Genomic DNA, 23,695 nt, shown 5'->3' on the forward strand with positions numbered 1-23,695 from the left:
GGAGATGAAAACAGTCACTTGAACCACCTCTGGCCAAGGAGGAAGGTGGCACCAGAGACCCTTCAGCCAGTAGGACTGCATTTTATGCAGCACCAGAGCCAAGATGGCACAGTCCACTTGACCGTGGGCAGAGCTCTGTGAGGGCAATCTTGGCTTACATCCACCACAGGCTCGGGCCCAGAGAGGCCATGGGACCTCTGAGGTCTGCCTCAGGACCAGGGGCGCTGGAACACGAATCCATCTCTTCCCTCCCTGCCTCGGTGATGGAGTGAACACCGCTGGGACCCGGGCACGAGACTGTATACAGAAAGGGCTGGGACCGTACAGCGCGGATAAGGCGCTTCCATCCCAGCAAAGCAGGGCGGGCGCGGCAACGCGTTTGAATCGCTCGGCGGCCCTGGCTCCTCCCAGGGGCCGGCCCGGGCAGCTCGAGAGGGAGTTCGAAGCGGAGGTCTTGTGCTATCGTGGTCTTGTGCTATCGTGGTCTCCTCTCGGCTGGCTGGGCCTCATGGCAGGGCTGTATCGGAGCTCCCCGGTCCCTATGTGCTCGCGCAGCGAAGCTTGTTGTGCGCGGCCGCTGCTGTCCGAGCTCCTGGCGAAGCTCCGCTCCCCCTGTTCGCCTCCTTCCCTCCCCTTCCTCCCCCCTCGGCTGAGTTCATTCACTGGGATTGGTTTCAAGTGACGCCATCGCTTTATTTTTACACCGATGACCTCATCCCAGCAGCCTGAAGTTTACTGACCAGCAAAACTCACTGTCTTTCCCTTCCTCGTTCTCCTTCTCCCTGTTTGCTCTACTCATTTATTAGTAACTGTTCGGTTCCTTTTGGGAACTTAAGGCTTTGAAAAAGATAAATAGCCAAAAACCTCCAAACTTCCTCCCCCCACACTGTCCCTTTTTAATTCTCTCAAGCCATCCAGAGAGGGAGGGAGGAAGAAGGGGGGGGAAAAAAAGCTCCCAGTATTTCCTTTTTCTCCCCTCCCACTTTCCCCCTCGTGTAACAAGACCATTTTCTTCTATTTATACATTTATTTTTGATTTCTGATACTTTTTTGCACGGAGGAAGGATAAATTTTGTATGGAAGAGGCGCTTCCCCGGCGTCTGGAAGGAGACAGAAAGTTCTTTTCTGGCGGCAGAGAACGGTGAGAGGCCGGTAGCAGATCTCATCCCTGCCGTGGGGAGAGACCCGGGGCAGCAGTCAGACAGGCGGGAGCGGGGACGGGGGGAGGTGCCACAGTAAGTGCCGGCAGAGGCCGCCGCCGGGACCCCGCCTGGGCCGGGGCTGGAGCTGAGGCTGAGGGCCGGGCTGGGCGGGGAAGAAGAGGAGGAGGACGAGGAGGGAGGTGAGGGACGTATCCCGCCGCCCGTCCTCTTCTACCATGCCCTTACTCGCCGCCCCCTCACCTCCGTAGGACAGTCAGCAGCCGGCAGGTCGCTGCCCCGCACCGGCAGCTCCGACCGCCTCCTCCCGGTAAGGAGAGGGGCTGAGAGGGAGCGGGGGACTGGCAGCTCTTCCCGGCCTCCGCAGCGCACCGCCCCGCTTACCTCCGAGAGGGGACCGGCCACCTGCCTGCCGCGGGGCCGGGGAGGCCGGCGGCCTTGGAGCGGAGAGGGCCGCGTAGGGGTGCGAGAGGGACCTCTGCCTTGCCAGGGCTTTGCGGAGGGCGGCCGGGGAGCGTGTCCGAGAGCCTCGGTGTGCGCGGCCGCGTTTCGGAGCTCAGCGAGCAAACGGTGTTGGCTCCGAGGGCGAGTTTCGCCGCTCCGAGCGGTCGAGGATGCGTTTACAACAGCCCCGCGGGACAAGCGGAGAAATTGGAAGTTCTGGTCTGAATTTGGGAAACGTTTAAATCGAGTCAGTTGACAAAATGGAGGGCTGCTGTGGAATCAAAAGAGTGAGGCGAATTGTTAACCTGACAGCGCGATCACATCAACCGGCAGCTTTGTGGCCGGCGGTAGGGCACAGCCCGACAAATACCGTCCTCGGATCTTAATTTACTTCTTTTGTAGAAGTAAACGTAGGGAGGGAACGTGAGCTCGGCGCACATCAGCGTGTGCAGAACAAGGTGTATCGGACGTGCCTGTGGCAAAGCCGGACTGGAGGTAGAATCTTTCAGCGTCCAGATACGTTTCGTTACGATGTCAAGTGGAAAGGTGTTTTTGAGAAAGCAAAAGCAAGGAGGATTGAGTTTGCTGTGGTTACGGTTGGTTGAAATAGGACTCTTTAGTACTTTTCCTTCAAGCAAAGGGTGTAGTCATAGTAAGTTGTATTGTCTGACCTATGGCTTTTTTTTTTTTTTTTTTTCTCTCTGTTCAAACATTGTGTGTATACCCAGCAGAATAAATAGGTCTGAACTTTTAAAACTAAAAGTAGTTTGAACTATTCCTTCTAAGAATGTGCTTGGGGGGGGGCGGGGGGAGGAGGGGTTCTTTCTGTAACCTTAAAAAAACCAAACAAACCCAACAAATCCTAAACACCAGAATGATTTTGTATTTGTTGCTTTAAGTTTTATGCTATTCCTGGCAGCATGTGGCTTGGTAGATGCGGAACTTATGAAGTCACAACTGACCGAACAGGACTTAGTTTAGAATCTTGTGTTTTGAGGGAAGGTGGAAAAATAGTAAGTCTTAATTTCTTTTTTTTATGATGTTCATCTCACTGCCCGCTGGAAATTGAAGCATTGATCACAGTTGGTTATGTTGGTTGGCTAGGGGTTTCTGTTTGAATGCGAAGGAAGTATGCAACAGGATGGTTGTGTGGGTATTTTTAGCTTTAGTTTTGAATCACTGAAGATATAAAGAATAGTGATATTCAGAAACAAATTACGTAGTTACTGAGTATGCTCCGTCGTATTGTTAGGAATGAATCTAAAAACAATGTTTGAGGTGTTATAAATTGTGGTCATTCTACTTGTTTAGTACAGCTGCTTCAGTATATCTTAATACACAGTTTCTGTGCCCCTTTTAAATGGATAAGTAAGGAAAAGCAGCAGAGAAGATGTTGGGTTTTGTGCTGATTAGAGGTGGAAGTCACAAAAATCTGTGTGGTTTAGTACATGTGAGAAGGTCCTCAAGGTCCTACCAAGCATTAAAAATCTCATCCTGTGTTGTGCGTAGATACATAAATACATTCCTGCTGTGGTTGGTCTTGTTTTGTTGGCTTCCTAAGCAGATAGGATGAAACAGAATCAAGTCACACCAGAACAACCTTTGTAGGAGAGAATGAGATCAAGTTATTTTTGTTTCTGTAAAATTTATGCTCTTCTTTTAGTGAAGTCATCCAGACTAGCGGGGATGTTTCTTTTAGCTAGAGTAGCTGCAGTTGACCATAGGAAGGGTCATGGCTGTTTAGGAGTGCGTTAAATAGATTTCTCTAGAAGCTCCATTTGCCTAGCCAGTACTCTCAAGGTACTCTCAGGTTCACATTAGTCACTAGCTATGGCTGGAGTCTTGGGTTCATCTCCATGTGCCCTGCTCGTTTTCAGCTAGATGGCCCTGTGCCCACCTCTTCATGGCTAAAAGCTGCCAATGTGGGGGAATGATACTGTAGAGAATTGATGGGGGTTGTATAGTGGGAACCGATATGCTGCTTTGCTGTCTTCAAGAGCAGTATGAGAGCTGCTCCAAATGTAATGCCTCCTATTTTATTATGTTGTGCCATGATGTTCGAGGTGATAATGGCAGCAGGGGCTGAACTTTCCCATCAGTATTCTGCTATATTTTGTTGCTGTCTGACAAATGGCAGCAAAGGGTCAGCCTGGCAAAATGGTGCCAGAGATGGAAATGCACGTTAGTGGGTCATTAAATTACACCATGTGGAAAAAAATGGCACCCATTGGCATTCATTGATGCTTGCTGACTGTTTATGGAAACCAAACAGTGGATGTCAGTGAGCTGGTGGGTGCTGCATTTTAACAGCGATGCAATGGCAATGGGTCGTCTCTCCCGTTGTAGAGTTTTACGAGCGTGGCATGCAGGCTCTTGTTCATCACTGGTGAAAATGCATAGATAACAGTGGTGACTGTGTTGAAAAATAGTGTTTCGTAGCTGAGGATTTGCTTTATCAAATGGTGTTATTGTGCTCTGTGTACTTGTAGCTATTTCCATAGAAATAAACAGGAGGCATTAATTTCAGAGCAATGTACTATAAGGGTAGGCCTGATGGAGCCATTGGAGAGCAAACATAGGTGCTGTGCTAGTTCTCTTGAGAAATGGTGTATTGGCAAATGTACTTGCACTGATCTTCAGGTGGGCTCTGTTCTCATGTATTATGCAGCAAGAGCATTTTGCAGGGTGACTACCTTGCTGGGTTGATTTGTCAGAGTTAATCTCCTTTCTCCCCGGGCTTATTCAGGACTGGTTAAAGTGTTTGCAAAACGACAGATTGTCCAAGAAAAGCAGTAAGTACTCTCAAAGCACTTTTTCCTCAAGGAAACCAAGTCACGGTGACAGCTTTTATTTGTTAGTACGCCCATTGAATTGTCTAGGGCTGTTTTTCTCCTTTCAGGTAAGAATAGTCAGAAATGCATCATGGTCATTCTTGACATGCTGACTAACTTTAATAGCCAGATTGTACAGAGTAGGTATTGTCAAAGGCCAAGTGGTGGAAGGAGGGGATTTGCGAGTCCACTTTTGTTCTTTTTAAATGTTTATATCAGTGATACATTCTCTCCCTGTGATTCCTTATGGATTGCTTCCAGGCTTAGTGTAGTGATGTGGAGAGTTTCTATAGAGTATTTTAAATACCAGTAACTGCAAACCGGTGTTTTAAATACCAATGGCAGTAATGTTTTTGTGATTTACTTAGTGTCTCTCTTCGTAAGGACAGCACTCATAGGACAGAGGGTTGCCTGCACACATGGTCTTTGCTTTCTGAACAAGTCAAAAGGCTTGAGTGATAGGTGGCCTGACTACGTGCATCAAGACTGGGCTAAGGCCAGTGTTACTGGAGACCAGAAGTTCTTCATGTGAGGGGGAAGTGAGCAATGCAATTTCAGACTGATTCCTAGAGGTTACCTGAGAGATCCTATCCTCAGATACAGGTGTACTGTTTGTTTTCCTCTTATATCAATAACATCACTGCCCTGCTGTGAAAGCTTCATGTGATAGAACTGTCTCTGGAGGCTGAGGAGGCAAGGCTGTAAGTGGAGGTGCCTGGATTCACAGAGTTGCTGCTGGTTCCTGTAACACCTGAAAGAAGCAAAAAACGTACATTAATGATAAAGTTTGGCATCTTAACTTCTAAGTTTGTGTAGTTTTAATAGAGCACTTCTTGGTTTACTTGTACAGGGCCTGCTGGCAGCTATGGTAATCTTCAGTAGAGATTACGTTGATCACCTGTAAATTACAAGTGCTCAGTGATCAAAGAGAATCTGCATCTGGGATGTGCAGATGGAAGGCAGGAGAGAACACAGGCATGAATTCAAGGCCTCACACTTCCTTTCGCTGCTCTATGTGGTCTGCTGCTGAGCCAAGGCTGACCTACTCACAGTTGGCTCAGCAGACTGGCGTCTTTCCATTTTGTGTCCCTATGAAGTACTTCTGCAGATGAAAAAAACCCAAAACTGAATCACTGAGCAGGCTAGGGAAGAGGGGAGAGAGTGGTTCCTCAGTGACAAGCTGCCCCAGTTAATTCAGGGATGTGAAAGAACCTGGTCTGAGACAAACTTGCCCAAGATCATGCATTGTGGCTGCTCTGTTGTTGCCCAGCGTGAAGCTGTAACATTGTGCTGTGTTGGTATACCAAAGGAACTGCTGAAACAAGGTCCTTCACTGGGAGGAAGTTGGTTATCTCTGCTCCTTATTTGTCACAATAGGAGCCGTGCGTAGGCAGGACGCATCTTCTTGGTGGTTTGCTCTTTTAACTGATTTTGCCCTATGTAGTACAAGTTCTCAGAAACTGGGATCAGTTCCTGCATAGACCTCCTCAGAAAAGTTTATACTCTCATTTTTTTTTCTTAAGCTTCAGCTAGAAACTTCTGTAAGTTGCTCAGCAAATAAGATGCACAAGTGGAGGTGTTCAGTGGATCTCATTATTTCAGAATACTCCTCATCTTTCTTTTGTAAGATTTGCTTACGTGCTGCTCACGGTGGTAACCTGCTTTGAGGGTGAAAGTTTTCTAATTTCCTTCACCGAATGGTAGCTGTTCTGTTACTCTTTTCCAGCAGGAAATTCTAACACATTTCCAATACTGAGACTAAAATAGGATCATTTTTCATTTTCATGAGGCTTCCCGTGATTTGGCTTTACTATAATAATCTATGAAATAAGCGTGTTGGACTAAATGACAGGCTTGTGGTTTGTGCAAATGCTCTTTTTTCTTTCGTTTTTTTTTAATGCATCCTCACCAGCTTGTCTTAATGTCTTTGTCTTACTAAAGGCACGTGGGAGGTAAGAAGCTGTGTCTGAATGTGTAATGTAGCAACACTGGAATGAGAAATTTACAGACGGCATAAAATGAGGTGGGCAACAGAAACTAATTGTATGAAATTCCTTTTATGCACGTGCTCTTGAGTTTGAATAACTAGTATGTATTCAGCCTGCCAGATAACAAGGCTTGGGCTCTGTATGTATAACATAGATGTTTCTCTCAAAATAGGAGAGCTTGTCTCTCTCCCCCAGCGGTATTCCAGATAAAATTGATTTGTTACTGCATTTTGCTCTTATTGGGCTCCTAGTAAAGCATGCTTGAAGGCTGAATAATTCACAATGTTAGAGGTGTAAACACCATGCTTTTAATAGCCCAGGTGGTGTTTTTGCTTCTTGATTGTTTGTTTGAGTAAGAATCATTCACTCTAGACTTTAAAGACACAAATGCCATGTCAGGACTTGCGTTTCTACCTGCAAGTGGTGCTTACAAGTGACTTACTTTCTTGATAGTGTGTATTTTGCTAGGCCTTATGTAGTCCTTTAAGTATGGTAGCTATCCATCTTCTAAACACTCTCTTCTGAATACATCCGAAGATCCTAATAGGTTCTCACAGCTTGCCATCCCACTACTGAAATAAGCCTTAATTTCAAACATTATGAAAGTATGTGTCATTGAAATGAGTATGAGGTTGTTTTTCAGTCACTGTATTAATGCTGTCTGGATTAAGTATAGCACCTATCATCCTTACTGTTCCTGTGAGTATTTGGTTACAGGTGAGAATGTGCCTTTAAGTGTTGGGATTTCATAACTTCTTTCTTCAAAAATGTTGCTTGGGCATATTGTTTTCTCTTGCTTTCTAGAATCTAAACTCAGACAACTGGTCTGGAAGAGATCTGGAATAGAAGAACTCTGATAAGTCACTCTTGTTATCCCACCTTTCTTAACAGTGCCCTTTTGAAATAAGAGCAAGCAGAATATGAACTTCATCTTGGTTTTAATAGGGATTTATAAATCTGTGCTAGTTTTTGAGTGATGAGTTAAAATCTTCCAGCAAAAAAGTGCAGTGTTCCCAGTGCATCGGACTATTACTATGACTAGTTCAAACAAGTCTGTTAGAATGAATCCTGACTAGAGGACCACTTCTAGTAGTACTCCTCTGATAGACCCCTGGATACAAGAAGGGCGTGCTCCAAATCAAGGACAGGCTGTGAAAGTGTCTCTTTCCGTAGTCTATTCAGAGCTCTTTACTGATGGCGCGTCTCGTCTCAGGTAGTGGGAACAAGTACATTCTTCCATTTGTACCAAACTAATCCTGCACCATTTCAGTTTCTTAGAACCTTGCAAGCTGTACGTGCTGAGTTCTCTGAGGTGTTACTGGAGAGATATAATCAACAAAAATTGGTCTCTAGGTTCATGATCTCATGTTGCAGAAAGACACATCAGCTGGAGGCAAACAGGTAGTGTTGATGAGGGCTGATGAGTTCTGTGTTCTTCTAGATAGGGCATCCCTTGCCACTTAGTTTCTTGCCATTGCCATTGCCTTTTTTTTTTCCCCCCCCATCCCTTGCACGTAACTCTTCATTTAAATATGTATATTTATGTATTTTTTTTCGTTGTCTCTTGTCAGTGGAGTGAGCTCCGCTGCTCAACCATTCTGTGGTATCATTGCCACTTTTCATGGATGACACATTGAGAGCATGCTGTCAGCCTACCAGTCCTCTATTTTGCTTGTTAGGTGATCTGTGCTTGGATGCCATCCAGTTGACATAGCCTGTTTCCTCACTATAGCTTATTTAGCATGTTTGCTGTGATTTCCAGGTGGACATACTTGAAGATGTCTGAAAAAAATCTCTTCATCTAGCCCAGACATGATTATATGAGTAGTTGTCATCAACTTCTTTTTTTTTTTTTTTTTTTTGCCTGTTTCTTAGAATATTGATGAAAGAAAGTTAACTTCTTCAAGCATAAAAATGGGTGAGAAAGAATAGTAATACAAATAGCATGCAAGTCTCTGAGATACAAACCAGGACAGAGGAGGGCCACAAAGATAATAAAGGGCCTGGAGCATCTCCCCTGTGAATAAAGGCTTAGTAAACTGGGTCTGTTTAGCCTTGAGAAAAGAAGACTGAGAGGGGACCTGATCCAGGTCTATAAATATCTGAGGTTTGGGGGGCAGAGTGGTGAGGCCAGACTCTTTTCAGCAGTGTGTGGAGCCAGGACAAGGGGAAAGGGGCAGAAACTGGAACATAGGAAGTTCTGCATGAATGTGCACAAGAACTTCTTTACAGTGACGGTGACGGAGCACTGGAACAGGCTGCCCAGGAGGGTTGTGGGGTTCCTTCTCTGGAAACATTCAAGACCCGCCTGGACGCCTACCTGTGTGACATGGTGTAGGGAACCTGCTTTGGCAGGGGGGTTGGAGTCAGTGATCTCTGGAGGTCCCTTCCAACCCCGACAATTTTGTGATTCTGTGACAGCAAAAGAAGTGTAACAATTAAACTGCACCATTGCAAGCCAAAATATTCTTCCCTTGACAAGAACACATCTTTCTGCCCCCTCAATTATACAGGACTGGAATCCTTTTTCCTGGCTGAGACTGGTGTGACTTGCCAGCTCACCTGCAGATGTGACCTATGCTGGAATGAGGAAGTGTGCAGTATCATTTCCCATCCTCTGCCCAATGTATGGTTAAACCTATAGAAAAACACTGAGGAAGCTTAGACATTCTGTTCCTCTGACAGCCTTCTACAAGTGCAAGCTATTAATGACCATTGCCTTTAATGGACAAAAACAGTACTGGCAATTCCTTTGTGCTCTTTATTTAATGGCGTAACAAGCAAGCACATTAGCTATTTTTATTCATACAGCCAGACATAGGCCAGTATGGCAGAGCGGCTATGAAATGTCTGCATAGCTAAGTGGGAACACATCTGCTGTTGAGAACTAAATCTTTTTCTTTTAGTTAGGGTATTTTGAGAGGGTTCCACCAGTGATTGTCTGATCTCTCTATTTGAGCTGTGGTGTAGATTTTCAAGATTTTGCATTAAAATAGGCAGAACATTCTTTTCAGTTCCCGACTTTGTCAACTGTTTCAGTCAACAATGAAGATGTAATGCAATCAGAGAGGTGGGTGGTGAAGGGAAAGCCTGCTCAGGTTAAAGGTTCGGTTCTTGTCCTTTCAGGAAGCTTCTGGACTATGTTCTGACTTAGTGCTGCTTAGTGACAGGCGCGCAGAAGGAGCCAAGTAAAGTGACGCTGATAGCAAATGCTAGTTTAGAGAGGTGCAGTGTTTGTTTGGGGGATTTTTAAATGCTGTTTAATCCTGCAATTATGTTCTCATCTTTGCATTTTTTTTTTCCTTTTCCTTTAAGAGGCTATCTACTTTAGCAGAAAAATGTCTTCCATGGCTTGACAGAGTGCAAGAAAATCAAGGTTCCTGATAATTTAAGTCTGAATATTTCAAAGCCAAGAGTTTGTTATGGATTAACTTGGGGGGTAGAGAAAGGTGAAGCCAAGCGCTTCTTATTTTTTTGAGGTGTGTGCAAGCTGAACAAATAGTTAACCTCTGTACTGACATGTGATCATACTAAACAAAAAGCTTCATGCCTGTGGTGCTAAGGAAAAAAAGAAACCCAACAACATGAAATAAATAGATATTAACGCTTTCCATGGTTGGAAATTTACCTGACACTGGAGCAGATGCCTTGTTGTCATACATTTTTGCATATCTTAATCAAACTATAAAGCATGCTTGTAAAAATCTTGTTTATATCCACCAAGTTAAGATGTATTTTACTGAGTGCTTAATGTTTGCTCCAGGTGATGACATTGCTTGTTGGTGCAGCCAAACGTTATTCTTAGTTATTAGTTATTTTCTTAGTTATCTACCTGTTTGTTTGGTTTTTGGTCTGTATTGTCAAATTGTGTGTGTGTAACTTCCTCCTTGAAAGGTCTTTCTCTTTTTCAGATGTCAGTTGTTGCACCACAAAGCTCAGCTGGAGAAGTGTACCTACTGGCAGAAAGGAGCATTACTGTTTAGAAGGCGTGGAGTGGGACACTTGTTGCATAGATCACCTGCTTTGTGATGTAAAGGTAATGTAATTAAATACCACCACATAACCATCTCTCTCAGCGTTACAGGCTGATTTATGTTTAAACTTTTAATTCAAAATGAAGTAACGTCTGATGTACGCAGACAGAGCCGTGACCCTTCTGCTTTTACTGAAAATGCTGTTGAGTTGCTCATCACTTCTGGAGCTGAAGTTTGAAGCAGTACATTGAGTTGTGAAATCTCTGTGATGTCAGTATTTTTGTCACTGGAAATACTAGAGAAGGGAGATGTGCATATGGAACAGGGGATAATGAAAAAGAAGAGATGTTGATCATATATTGAAAAAATGCACCACAGGGGCTAATAAAGGTAAAAAAGGAAGAAAATGGAGGTAACAGAGATAAAAATCATTATTAAAAAAACCCACATCTGCATTGTATATGATGATGAGCCTTTCAAGGCACAGGAAAAGCACTTCTAATATGACTACAGGATAAGATCGTTCCACTTTGACTAGTAGTACTGAGCTTGTTCTAGCACATAATGGAGAACTTATTTTCTTTGTGTGTGAGAAAGAACCATTTGATAGAAGACAAATGACAGGTTTTAGGAAGTATAGGGAAAAGTGCATCTTCCAGTGAGGTCATGTAAATACTATTTGTTTGCCTAGAGAATATCTTCTAAAGATTTGAATGGTGATTAGTTGTGTGTTTTGCCTTCCTGCGTTTGTATTTTCGATTTATAAGTCATGTAACTGAAAATACATATTCAAATCTATGAATGCTGGTTTGGAATAAATATGTGGTAGCTGCTGGGGTATAATATAGCATGGGTTTGTGTATTGTTGCTTTATCACTAGTCATTTGTAAATATTTAAGAATGAGTTGATTTCAAAATGTATCATTGGTCACGTTTTCCTGTTGGGAATCGGTAAGTTTTGGAGGCCTAGACCTCAAATAGAATGCTCTTGAAAAGAAAGTCTTTCATTGTGACTGAGAGGGTGGGAAGGAGTAGGGAAAATCCTGCCTATGCATTTCTGTTGTGAAATGACTTTTCTTCGTGCTGCTAGTGAATTAATGTTGGATTTTATTTTTCATTAGATGTGTTGTGGAAAGGATGTTGTCACAGCACCCAGCAGTGCAGGTAGAAAAGGTTACCAAGGTTGAGCTGCTTGTCATAACCCCTCAGCCACTAGTTGCAGTTCTGAGACTGTTGCTAGCATAATTCTTGTGGCTGTTCGTACTTTACTTGAGGCCAGGTCAGAGGATGAACTTGTGAGAAGTCTGTTTTGCTTTAATAGCTAAACTGTTCTGTTTTTGCTTGAAGCAGCCCACACATCTGCTGTGCAGTCATTGCCTCTAGACGGTCCTTCACACCTATGGTAGACTTAAAATTATCTGCCTTTTGAATGCAATGAGAAGTCTTAGAAGCAAAATACTACAGTGCAGTTTCTCCCATTGCATCCTATGGCAAACTGAGGAAAACTGTGGAAACTCAAAGAAATTCCTTCCCAAGCTTCTTTTTCTGTTGGAACAGCAATACGTTTGTGACATGGATTTCCCTTTGCATCTAAGACTGGAACCATTGGTTCAAGCTAAAATCCTAATAACATATGTTCTTTTGAAACTGCACGCAGATGAACTTGGCTGCTGGGAGCTCTGTGCAGTCTCTTGTTGTCTGTAAACTGGACAATTTGGAAGTGAGTTCTAGGAGAGTGCTCGTTCTTTAGAAGCGGTGGACACATGTATGTATATGTGTGTATGCTTGCTTTACATAAAAACTCATGTATATGCACATGCATGTACAAACTGTGTCTATATAAACACGCACACAGATATATGTATACATACACACTGTCCAGATCAGCTTATGTTTTATAAACCTATCAGTGATTTCTTGATATTTTATATAAAGAGAAAAGCAATGAATTAGCTACTGAAGAGAAGCAGTCTTGCAGACATGTCTTCATGGCTATGTCATTGTATAACAAATCTAGAAGATCCAGATGCACAGTCTTCATGTAATGTGGAGTACATAACTTTAGTGGCTGTAGCTATATGAAATTAGCAAATAAATTTTGTATGTTACATAGCTTTTAGTGCATTTAATTGAACAGGCTTTTCATTTCTGATCATCACCTGGTCTTCATGAGGAAATTGGCGTGAAAGACTAATACCCTTCTACTGATAACTTGAAAGCATTTCTTTGATATCATGCTTACTTGCTAAAATGAAAAAAAAAAAAAGCTGGCTAGTAATGCTTATTTATTTTCTACCTGTCTGTATGGGAAATCACAGCTTGAACCACTGATTAATCTGCTGAGGCAAATGTTGGGTCAGCTGTGGGAGCACAGGTGAGAGTAATTTAGCTGTGCTCCCGGAAGGGGTGGACTTTGACTCCACCCCCTCTGAGACCTCATTTAAGGGCTGACCACCACTGAGGCAGCATCTCTTGGAGACTGCTCCCCAGTGGAGACTGCCTCAGCTATCTGGTCCAGGCATTGATATTGGGGAGTTTTCTTTACTAATAACCTTTGACTATTTATCACCATCTTGGACAATATATTAGCCACCTTTAAACCATCCTCTGTTACCACCTTTACGCTGTCTTATTTCTTTTCTGTTTTTCCCTCATTTTAGTAATTTAAATAGTATCAGTGTTTTCAGAGTTGTCACATGGACTTCTTATTTTCCTCACTTATTGTTTTCTTGCATCATCTCTGCCAGCTGCTTGGGAAGAGGTGTTGATTACACCTTGAACCCATTTTAGTGTTTCCATTCCTCTTCAGGTGGTGTTTCTGACTTTTTAATGATAATACTGTTTGTTTTTTGTTGTTGTTGTTTTAATATACTTTGTTTCAACTTGTGTGTTTGTTTGTTTTTGAATGCTCTTTTCATTTACTTCGAGTATAGTGGTAACAGAATCATCTCTGTGAGGTTGTGTCAAAATTGATGACATTCTGCAGGCCAGAGCTCCTCTTGATGTATGGCTGCTTGCATTGCTATATTGCAAGGGTAAACACATGCTGTCTCTAACCTTGTTCATGGTAATGTTTTGTCAGCCAAGGACTTCTGTAATTCAGAGAAGAGACTTTAAAAAAAATTATATATTTTTCAGGCCATGCAGACTTGAGTTTTATTGATAAACAGCAGATTTACATGGGTTTGTACAAACAAACCAACTGTAGTAGCCTTCTGCTGTCACATCCATGCAGCCAGGTGCAAAGCTCTAGAATTAATATAAAAAGTGCTTCATTTCCAGTAACTTCATCCAGTATCATTGTTATCAACATACTTCCATTTACCCCCTTTTTCCCCGTCTTTACTACTGCTCTTAATTTCCTCTGTCTTTTCAGTGGTCAGAAATAGGTGTGTGTGTGTGAATGTATAGTTGTAGTATGTTTTTCCTGTAATTCCAAGTCTTTGGAACTTTTTGGTATAGACAACTATAAAATAGGCTTTCTAGTAAGTCTACGTAAGGTTCATTTCAACAGTTGAGTTGGTGTGCTCCTAGATACACGAGTAAATTTAATGGTGGTTTCAGGTGAGGTGGAAAAAGGTGATTGATTGTGTGTTTTCCTCAGTTTCTTACTCTATGCTGATTTATGCCTATCTTGAGGTTATCCATGTATATTCTGCGTGGCTGCTTTATAATCAGTTTTCCTAATATTGAACATCACTGACTTTATTACTACGATTAATATTTATTAAAGGAGAAATTAAATATGTTTCTACAAACATTTCATACCTATTCTGATATATTTCACTTGAATGAGAATGATATATTTCAGTTATCTGCTGAGCTGTTATTCTTTAATTTCCTCATAAATCTTAGGGACATGGTGACTTACTGCTTATTAATCATTTTTATCTTCTCTTCATTAGACATGTCAGCCCTGGCAGTAGATAATCTTAGTCTATCTTGAACTTATCTTTTGCCAGCATCCTGTGTGGGAAGGACTCTTGCAAAGAAATCTATTTTTGCCTTTTCATCTATTATTATTGTCCAGTGTTAGTACTGAATTTAATTGCACCCTTACATTTTGTGTGCCAGCTCTTAGGATTTTTATTATTATTTTGATATGTTTTCCAATCTGATATTCTTTGTTTTCCTAAGGATTTCTATTTTTAAAAATCTGTTGGCACTTTCTCTATTTTCTGTTTCTTTTTTTTTTCTCGGATATGCTTATTTGGCTTGTATAACATCATAAAAATACTACCACTTAGGCATAATGACTCTTTTCTTCCCTGGCTTCCCGTGCCCTTTCCTTGTGAAGTGATAGGTATAACTTCAGTAACTTCGGACTCGGCTGGCAGCTGAACTTGCAGCTTCTAATTTCCTCTCTTTTCTTGAATTGAGGATCTTGTGTGCTGACAGTGTGTTAATCCCCATCTCTGAAATTTAACAACATGGTACTTGTTTTGACAGGATTTTTGTGGCGAACTCAGCTACATTATGGCTGCTATTGTTTAGCAGTGAACTAACACAAATGACAAGCTGGCTTTCTGACTTAGTACTACGATCATTGGAGGATGACTAGAGGGAAAGCTTGGTTTCTTATTTCCAGTTGAAGAAAAAACAAGGAATCCAAAATGTCCTTTGTTACATTTTGCCATAGTTCAAAGAGGAAATTAGAATGTAGAATCCTTTGGTCAAATCAGATCCCTTTTGCATTTGGTGTGGTATTTCCCTTACTTCCATCTCTAAGCAGCATTAACTGGACTCTTCCCCTTTTTTCCCATTAGCTGTCTGATTCCTCTTTGGTTTCTGAGATTTTCCTGGATTAAAAATACCATATTCTTAGTGATTTCTTCCTTCTTTTGTTTTTCTCCTTCCAACAGCCACATACAGGCTTCTCGAGGCTTCTTAGATTTTATTTTCCCTTAGGAAAAGATTCCTTATTCTCATTCTTTTGTGACAACTTATGTTTCCTCATATACAGAGTGTTTCACCTGACCTCAAACATTTTGTAATGTCCATGCCGTTTTGCCATCTGGAGGAGTCACGTAGTAATAGTGTCCTCTCCACTTCTATGTCAGCTGTCTTCCTTTCATATGGGGAGCGTAAGTCACTTAAATTCCTTCTTGACAGGTTTCCATTTTGAAAATACACTGTCTGGAATGAGGTGGCGTCTGCCAGCATAAAATTGGTTTGAAACACTAAGCACAGGGAACTTGCTATCAAAATACTTGTTTCTTCTTCCTTTTTTTTTTTCTTTTTTTTTCCCCTTTCTTTTTGCTAAGGTCACTGTTATGCAATGAAGTGACTGAGGAGTGTTACTCCGTAAGCAGAAAAAAGGCACCAAATATTACATCTTTCCTCTACAAAAATCAGTGCTGTCCTGAGACCCAGTTACTCAAAAAACAAGTTGTAATGAAAATATACTAAAATCCTAGGCTTTAGCTTGGTTGTATCGAATACTTGGTAGAACTCCAGAGTGGTAAATAACTCAGTTATTTTTTTATGGAGTACTAATCTTGTTTGCTTTGGCATCTAAAACTGAAGTCGCAGCTTATTTTTCCTAAATATATACTTTCTTTTAGAGTATCCCTTCTATGCAGTAATGGAGATATATATAACAGAGTCCAGGAGGCCAGTCACAGAGCAAGGATTCTGCTGTGTTTGGTGGTCCCAGAGGCAGGAAGGAGTGATATTAACTTCTGCTTGATGTAACAAGAGCCAATCAGTCATACCACCGATGCTGCAGTCTGGATGGATATTGTGGCAGAGTAGTAGTTTTGGAGCAATATTTTGAAGGACTGTGAGTTCAGTCAGCCCTCGTGTAGCCTTGTACAGCCCAAGAAGAAAATAAAGAGGTGTTCATCTGGGCAAAGGGAGTGGTTTGGAGAATTACATCTGCTGTGGTGTTCTGAGTAGGTGTGAACAGCATGGTGAAGGCCAAAGGAAACTCCGATGTGCTATGAGCAAAGAGATCACATGTCTAGGTGAGTGGTTTTCATCCATTTACATTGTGTAAATTCTCTTAATACTGATCAGAAAAGAATGAGCAGGAGGCAAACTCTGGCTTTGATACCAAAGTGCAAGGAATTGCAAAGTCCAAGGAGTCGCAAAGATGGGAAGGGGGAGTGCAAAAAGGGCAGCTTCCCAACTGCAGCAGATTTTTTAGCTCTTTTAAGAATGTACTTGGAACGATTTAAATGTGTGGTGACGTCGTTTGTAGGTGAAGCCATAAGCTTGAGATACGCTGTTCTATACTGGCTATCTTGTTTTCTTTCATATGCCTTTTTTTTTTGTTTAACAGTGTGTGGTGATTGAAGTCCACAAGAAAGTGCAGTTACACTGTAAGTTGTCTGTCTCTTCACTTCTGTTAGCAGCAAGAATTTATTTTTGTTAATAGCTGCCAACGAGTGGCATGCACAGAATAACTTCTTCAAAGTAAGTCTTAAACAAACAAACAAAACCACCTTTCTTCTGTAACTTCTGGTGTTAATTCCTGTCTTTCTTCTTTTTCCTTTGAGACTGTTACAAGTAGTGTCCATTTCCTTTATGTGAGATTAGGTTTGCTGTGGAGGTTTTAACAGATCTGAATTTTGAGGTAGTCATTTAACATGAGATGAGGTGTCAAAGTAATGGACTTGCAAGTGGTGGTTCCTGACATTCCCCAAAACATAGTCCATGTAAACTTATTTCTCCTTTAGGATGGTAAATTCCTTTCACTACTGTTATCAGTGTGTTCTTTATGAACTTGCTGAAATAGTGCACACGTGTTAAGCAGCAGCTTGCTTTCAGACCTTTAAAGGTGTTTTTTGGAAAACAGAATTGACAAGTTTTCTGATTGAATCTCCAGATCTGATATTATCTTTAAAAGGCCTGTCAGTTGCTAGTATGTAATGATGGGTTTTAACTGAGATATTTGTATAGGATACCATAAATTCATTTATCTCTTAGTGTGGCCATCAGCCATGAAGGGTTTAACTATGTATATAGTTTTATAGAGGATTAAGTAACTCGCCTCTGGATTCATAAATAAATAAAACTAGAATTGCAATGGTAGTACAAATAAGGCAGCAGAATTACCAGACCTCCCAGGAGGCTTTAACTTCTTTCTGGTTTAGCTGAAATTTAAGAGACACAAAAGATGGCTCAAAATTGCTCTTTTCCATTATAACTGTTCATCTTTTGGGTGTTCTTCCCTACCGTGAGACAGTTTGAAGGTGTCTGTTTATGTAAATATGATGGAAGTGTTACCTCTAGGGTCTTTGCATGCATGTTGCTCTCTTTGTAAAGTTCTCACTGCTTCTGCTATGGTGATGCTATGCACAATCCCTGCTTGAGGCAGCAGCAGCCTGCAGCTGGATTTTGCAAGTTTTTCTGCCGGAAATTATAAAGATCTAATATGATAATCTCATTGTTGAATTCAAACATGGAACTTGCTTTTAAGAGAAGCTTTCTCATGGATAAATAAATCTGAATGTGTTTTAATGCCTGAACAGAAGAAAGGGTGGGAGAGAATGTGGTGGTAATTGGCCTGTAGCCTTGCTTGATAGGAAGCAGCCTGTGGCAGACACTATGAATATTTGATTGCAGGTTAAAAACATGTAGAAGGTACATATAGTGAGATTTTTAGCTAGCCTGTTGATCTTATATTCTGCATCCTTTTTAAAAAATAAGATAAATTATAAATTAATATTACCTTCAAAACAGAAATGTACTAAGAGTCTTACGTGGACTGTGATGGTGGTTAGTCCAGAGGCACTACTTGAAGTGTCATGGGTATTACCTACAGCGGGAAGTACAAAATGCAGGGAATAAGAGTATATTTTGCATGCCTCTCTATCTTTGAATGGGGATGGCACAAGTGTGGTTTTTTTTCAGATTTTCTTCTGGGATCTCACAAGCTTTGCCTGTTCACTCCTTTTGGAATAATGCTTCAAACACCTTTAACTAGCTTGTGCTTTCCTGTGATTACAAGCTCAAGTGCTGATAGTAGTGGTGGTGTCCTTTCTGTCGGCAGAAAGGGAAGTGGCAGTTCCAGGATAGATCTCTTATCTCCTGTTCTTTTCCTAGTTCCAATTGACTTGAAGCAGGGAAAACACAGCTCCGAAGCTCTCACGAAGCTTCCTAAGAATACTTTCGATAATTGTAATTGTCTGTATAGTATAGTTTGACAGCATTAACGAAGCATGGAGAGCACTTCCTACTGTGAACTTCAATGTTTTTCTTTTAATGACAAAATTCTTTGGATTTGGCATTGTCTATTAGCTGTAAACTTCTGTAGTACAAACAGTGATGAACTGGCACTGGTAAATGGATATTTGTGCCAAGGAATCATAGCCAAGCTCTTACCTTCTTGCGTAAGATCTTCTTAAATGGTACTGCAAAGCAGATGGGATCTTGGTTAAATAATTAGCTCTGTTTGAGTGAGTGCTGCCTCTAGGAGCATGGCTATATAACCTATGGAATGTGGTGTAGGAGCAAGGAAGCTGTACATGAAGATCACACAAGCGGTCTTCATGCTAGAGCTTTCTCGTTCCAGAGCACTCTACTCTGTGGACTCTTGCTAGACAGAGTACTTAACCTGAGATTTTATCTTAAACACACAAACTACTGAGGGTCAGAGTGCTCTTTGAGCCATGCTACAGGGTTTTGGATCATCAGAAGCAGGCAGCAGACTCAGGCTATTTGTACCAACAGAGCAGTGATTGTCTATGTAGTCAAGTCTCCTTTTTACAGAATTATAAAAACACAGGGGTTGGTGAAGTCCTGTGCAGATCACCTTGCCTGTCGTTGTCTGACCTTTTGGCTTGCATGGGCCACAGTAAGTGAAGAGAAATTGTCTTGTGCTGCATATAAAACATATACTATAGTTAATTTATATAATCAACAAAGCCTCTTTTAAAAATATTTTTATTACAACATTAAAAAGAAGAGCGCAAAAAACCATAAAACTAGTAGCATATTTGACCTTGTGAAACTAATGCATCAATGTGTGGTTCAGTAGCACTGTTGAGTTCTCAAGGTGTTATCAGAGGTTTTTGAAATTTTCCTGTTACTCTGCTTCATGCTTGAAAATAGTTGTTCCCAAGTGTACGTATTATGAAGAAGTCAAGACTTGACTTGTGGTTGTGAAGCGAGGGATATATTTCTCTGGTAAGATAGGTCTTATGAAAGCCTAGGAAAGAGAAATGATTGTGTTTTTCTTTGAGTTGAATATCTGATTGCAGCTTGATGCATTCACTTTGAAAACGTGCAGGTAATGTATTTGTAAACTGAAAATTGTGTTGCAGATGTATTGAAAAAAAAAAATATTTTTTGAGTAATCTTGAAATCTGTTCTCAAAATTCTCAAATTCCTATATCAGATTTGCCATAATGTTTCATTTGAAATGCTGTTATGATTTGAAACAGAGCAGAGATAAAGTTGAACTTTTTCACTTTGAAAATGTGTACCCCTGCCATCTGCAGCAACTGTTGTGTACTGATGGTAAGATTATTCTCTGTTTTTTATTCCTGTTCTGCATGTTTTAGAAGAAACAATAATACAAGCTTAGGAGATCATCTGCTTTCTCTGATCTGGTACTGAGATTACACATGGCAGCAATTGCAAAACAAATCATTCTGGATGTGGCAGTGCAGCTTAAGATTCTCATCCTAGTCTATGTTCCCTGAGTGTGGAATGCAGAAGTGGCTAACTGGGGCTAGGAAAGTCTGTAGCTGTGCTGTATACAAAGACAAACCCTCCTTTCTATCAAGGGTAGCTTGAACAGCACTAAGTTGTTGGTTTGGTTCAGAACTAGCTTGTGAGTCTTGGATTTAGGTAAGGATGAGCTGTGTGACAGATTGAATGTCCCCACACTAAAGTATGCTCAGTGCATGTGGAACAATTAGCTGCCAAATGTATTTAAAAAAAAAAAAAAGGTAATAAAAGATATCTGCATCTTCTTGCTGTTTGACTAAAATTCAAGTGTATGGCCATAGGCATCCCAAAAGGCATAAACCTCTGGTGGCAGGTGTTCTATTTTCCAAACTTATATGTTCTTTTCAGTAAGGTCTTTTGTAGTTATGCTTTCAGCAAAGTGCCAAAAAGCTGAACCTGGGCAAAGCCATGCTTTAAGAGGATGGTGAGAAAATGATTAGGAACAGTGTTTTAGACATGGGTGAACTGTATATTAAGTACAGGAAAAGTAAGCACTGCATTTTCTTTTAGATCTGTGTCACGTTTTTTCTTTCTTTTGCCTGTTCCATAGCAGTCTAAGATTATATAAGATTCATATATTCTTTAAAAATTCTTGGATTTGTGCTTGAGTTTTCCCACCTTCCAGGCTTTGGGTGATTTAGTTTCATAATTGTATACCTTGCTCTGAGACATGGATTGTGGCTGCAGAGGAAGAAGCATAAAGAGGTGGCAAGAGTGCTGCTATTTCCCCTCTTTTCCTGGGGAGAGTGATTATGCTCCATAGCTGCACATTTTGACCCATGCTATAATCCTGTCAGGGATTAATATTTTTCTGGAAGAGATTTCTCACTTATGTCTGCATATGAAAAATACTTCTGGCATTCATTGATAGGAAAAACTACATCATTGTAGGTGGTGTGGTTTCTTGCCAACATTTATTCACAATCAAAATAGAATGGGGGAAAAAAAAAAAACAACAAAGAAAAAATGGACAACACATAAACTGTACATATTGCTGTCATATCCATATAAAAGTAATTGTATTTAATCTTGCCTGTAATCTTTGTCACTGATATCTTTACATTAAGTCATAGAACTGGAGGATAAAAAAATTGGTGTTGTGTTAAAAGAGTAAAGCTATTGCCTTCTTTTTGCACTGTGGAATGAGACCTCTAGTTCTTAATTTTTACTATAGTGCAATACATTTTATTTGTAGCTGGCAATGCTCAAATCTTCTTGGCAACCCTAAAACAATGTTGAAAAACATATAAAAAACTGTCATTTTTTATATGACCTCTTCTGTGTGTTGGGAGGAAGAGTGATTATTTGGTTTGTTTTTCAGAATGGCAACTTTTAACAAACAGAAGCTATGAGTTGTTTTTGCGGTTTTTATGGAGAGGGATTTTTTTTGTTTGGTTTAAGCTGGTCATTTTGAGGAAGATGAGCAGTACTTTAGGATGGTAAACCCTACAAGGACCTTAAAACAAAAGTTGTGAATATAAAGGTAAACACAGGTCAATTTCTTGTGGGTAATAGACTTTGGTAACTCAGAGAAAGGTTTGTTAAGGAAGATTGTAGTAACATTGTTATCCCTTGTACAGTAGAGGGGCAGGTAACTTTCCAAATAACAAAGAATTAGTAGGAATCGAGATGTGGCAAATACATACTACAAATCTAGTAATTCTGTGATGAACGCATGATTTCTTTGTTTTGGTGTTTTGTCTTCTATTGCATATCTTCAATGTTGTGACTTCAACCAGACTGTTTCCATGAGGAATATGATTCTTTGGGTAGTTTATGACATACCTCCACAATGTACTTTGAACTTGTTGTTTTCCTGTTTGGGAAGAGGGACAAGCTGGATGTGGAGACGTTTTGGCAGTCTTGGCTTCTGTTCCTGTGTTACAGTTTGGTTCTGTTTCATATCTGTGTGTGAAAGAAAGGGCCTGTGCTTTCTAGATGTTATTTCCTTCCTCTTCTTTCTTTATATTAACTAGTCATGTAAAAGATGTTCCCTCTCCATGTGAGACCAGTCTCTCCTGTGCCCTTGGGCAGCTGCAGATGTAACAGTGATAGTGGGAATTGATTGGATGCAACTCTTGCGATCCAAGTCCGGGCATTTTCTTTCATAGAATAGCTGAAGTTTAATGTGCTGGAAATGTCTGTGAGATAACACACGTTTTCCTAACACAGAATAGGATGTTTTCCTAAACATGTTGAAGAAATTCATGTGATAGTGTTATTCCATAAAAGCCTGTGTAGTATAGGTTTGAACATGCTGATGTAATGGTCTATTTACTTGGTTTTCTTTTGTTTTTAAATCTCTGTACTAGATGGGAAACGCAACATCATGAAGAGGAATATGTGAATCCAGGATAATACTGCATCTGTTGCAGTGTAGCCCCAAGAGGAGTGAAGCCTTTTACTTCTGCTTTGGCTATAAACGTAGCAAGGGAGTGTTTCTTTAGCTGTAGCAGTGGGAAGGAAGCAGATTTACTGTAGTAAGGATATATGTAATGTTATATATACATGGTCAGTGATGGCTATAAACAGGAGCTAAACTGTGAGAATTACAATGAGCTGACAGTGAGCAGATAGCCATTTTTCAGATGGTTTTAATTGATTTGTTAATTCAGTCTGGTGTCATTAATGATGGCCTTCACCTAGTTCCTCTTGAGGATTTTCTGTGTCCCCTTTATGAGGGCAGCTACACAAAATGTTGAAGGAGACTGTCTGAGAGAGTAGAGGGAGTGATAGGGTGAACCTTAGGGTGGGTCTCCTCCTGGAAGGTGAGAAGTCTTCTACAGTGTCTGCAAGTCTGTCCACCCATGATGTGTGCTTGCTTGGCAGCGTTGCCTGCTGGGGCTTTCCTCTGTGCATGGGGCAAGAGTGGGACGGACAGCTACTTTTAAAACTTTATCTCTTCCAGCTTAATTTAGTCATTCAAGTAAAGTAAGTATTGATGCTAGTTCAGACAGCTGCTTGGCTTGGGCTTTGTTAAAAATGCTTGCAAAAGCTTGTAGCTGAGTGATAGGCTTGTTTTAAGTTTTGTAGTTTTACAAACTTAAAGTATCTTTATGCCTCTTAAGCTGTCATCTTTGGTAACGTTCTTAAAAACCCTGTGGCAAGCTTTCTGTCAGAAATAATACTGAGAATACATCGTACTCTCAACACCTTAAGTTGTGTAGGCAGGTCAGTTTCTGTACTTGTGTGCTCTTTTTTGGAAGGGAATGACTGCATAGGAAGCATTTCTGTAGTAACTCCCGATTCAGTGGGGTGCATCCTCAAAAGTTAATTGAACTTGAGTACAATAACCTTTAGGGTTTCTTTAGATCAAGTAAGAATGGGGAAAGATGGCTTGAATTAGTTTAAAGCAGCAGTTTCGCAGATTTCTTAATGTTCGGTTCTGGTTTGGATGTTGTCTAATAAAGGTGGAGTCTAGAAGGATTAACTGGATGTGGCTACACTTTCTTAAACCTTGTTAAAGTTTTTTGTTCATTTGTTTTGTTTTAAAGAAAAAGCAAAAATAAAACCAACCTCCCGCAGAAAGCAAAACTGCAGTGTTTAATGGAAAGTCAGTATTATTCACTTGAAACTTGAGTGGCATGCCTGAGTCAGTGAAGTATGAGCTAAGAATCTGG

At 41.0% G+C, this 23,695-nt stretch overlaps 1 protein-coding gene across 9 annotated transcripts in view; it reads left to right on the forward strand.

Moving 5' to 3' along the window:
• Window positions 1–719: 719 nt before the first annotated feature.
• The window catches only part of DUSP16 (dual specificity phosphatase 16), a 60,576-nt gene continuing 37,600 nt past the window's right edge, over window positions 720–23,695 (forward strand). For 3 of the 9 annotated variants that reach the window (XM_015870857.3, XM_015870844.3, XM_015870895.3), the window contains exons 1-2: window positions 1,312–1,470; window positions 10,335–10,459. The gene's annotated coding sequence lies outside the window, so the exon portion shown is untranslated. Of the gene's footprint in view, window positions 1,142–1,311; window positions 1,471–1,559; window positions 2,100–10,333; window positions 10,460–16,680; window positions 16,721–23,695 lie in introns of those variants that run through there. The other 6 variants (XM_085543660.1, XM_015870908.3, XM_015870850.3 and 3 more) reach the window with 5 other exon arrangements.

This window comes from Coturnix japonica, chromosome 1 (genome assembly GCF_054131305.1).
Source record: "Coturnix japonica strain WE chromosome 1, WE-NBRP24, whole genome shotgun sequence".
Taxonomy (NCBI): Eukaryota; Metazoa; Chordata; class Aves; order Galliformes; family Phasianidae; genus Coturnix; species Coturnix japonica.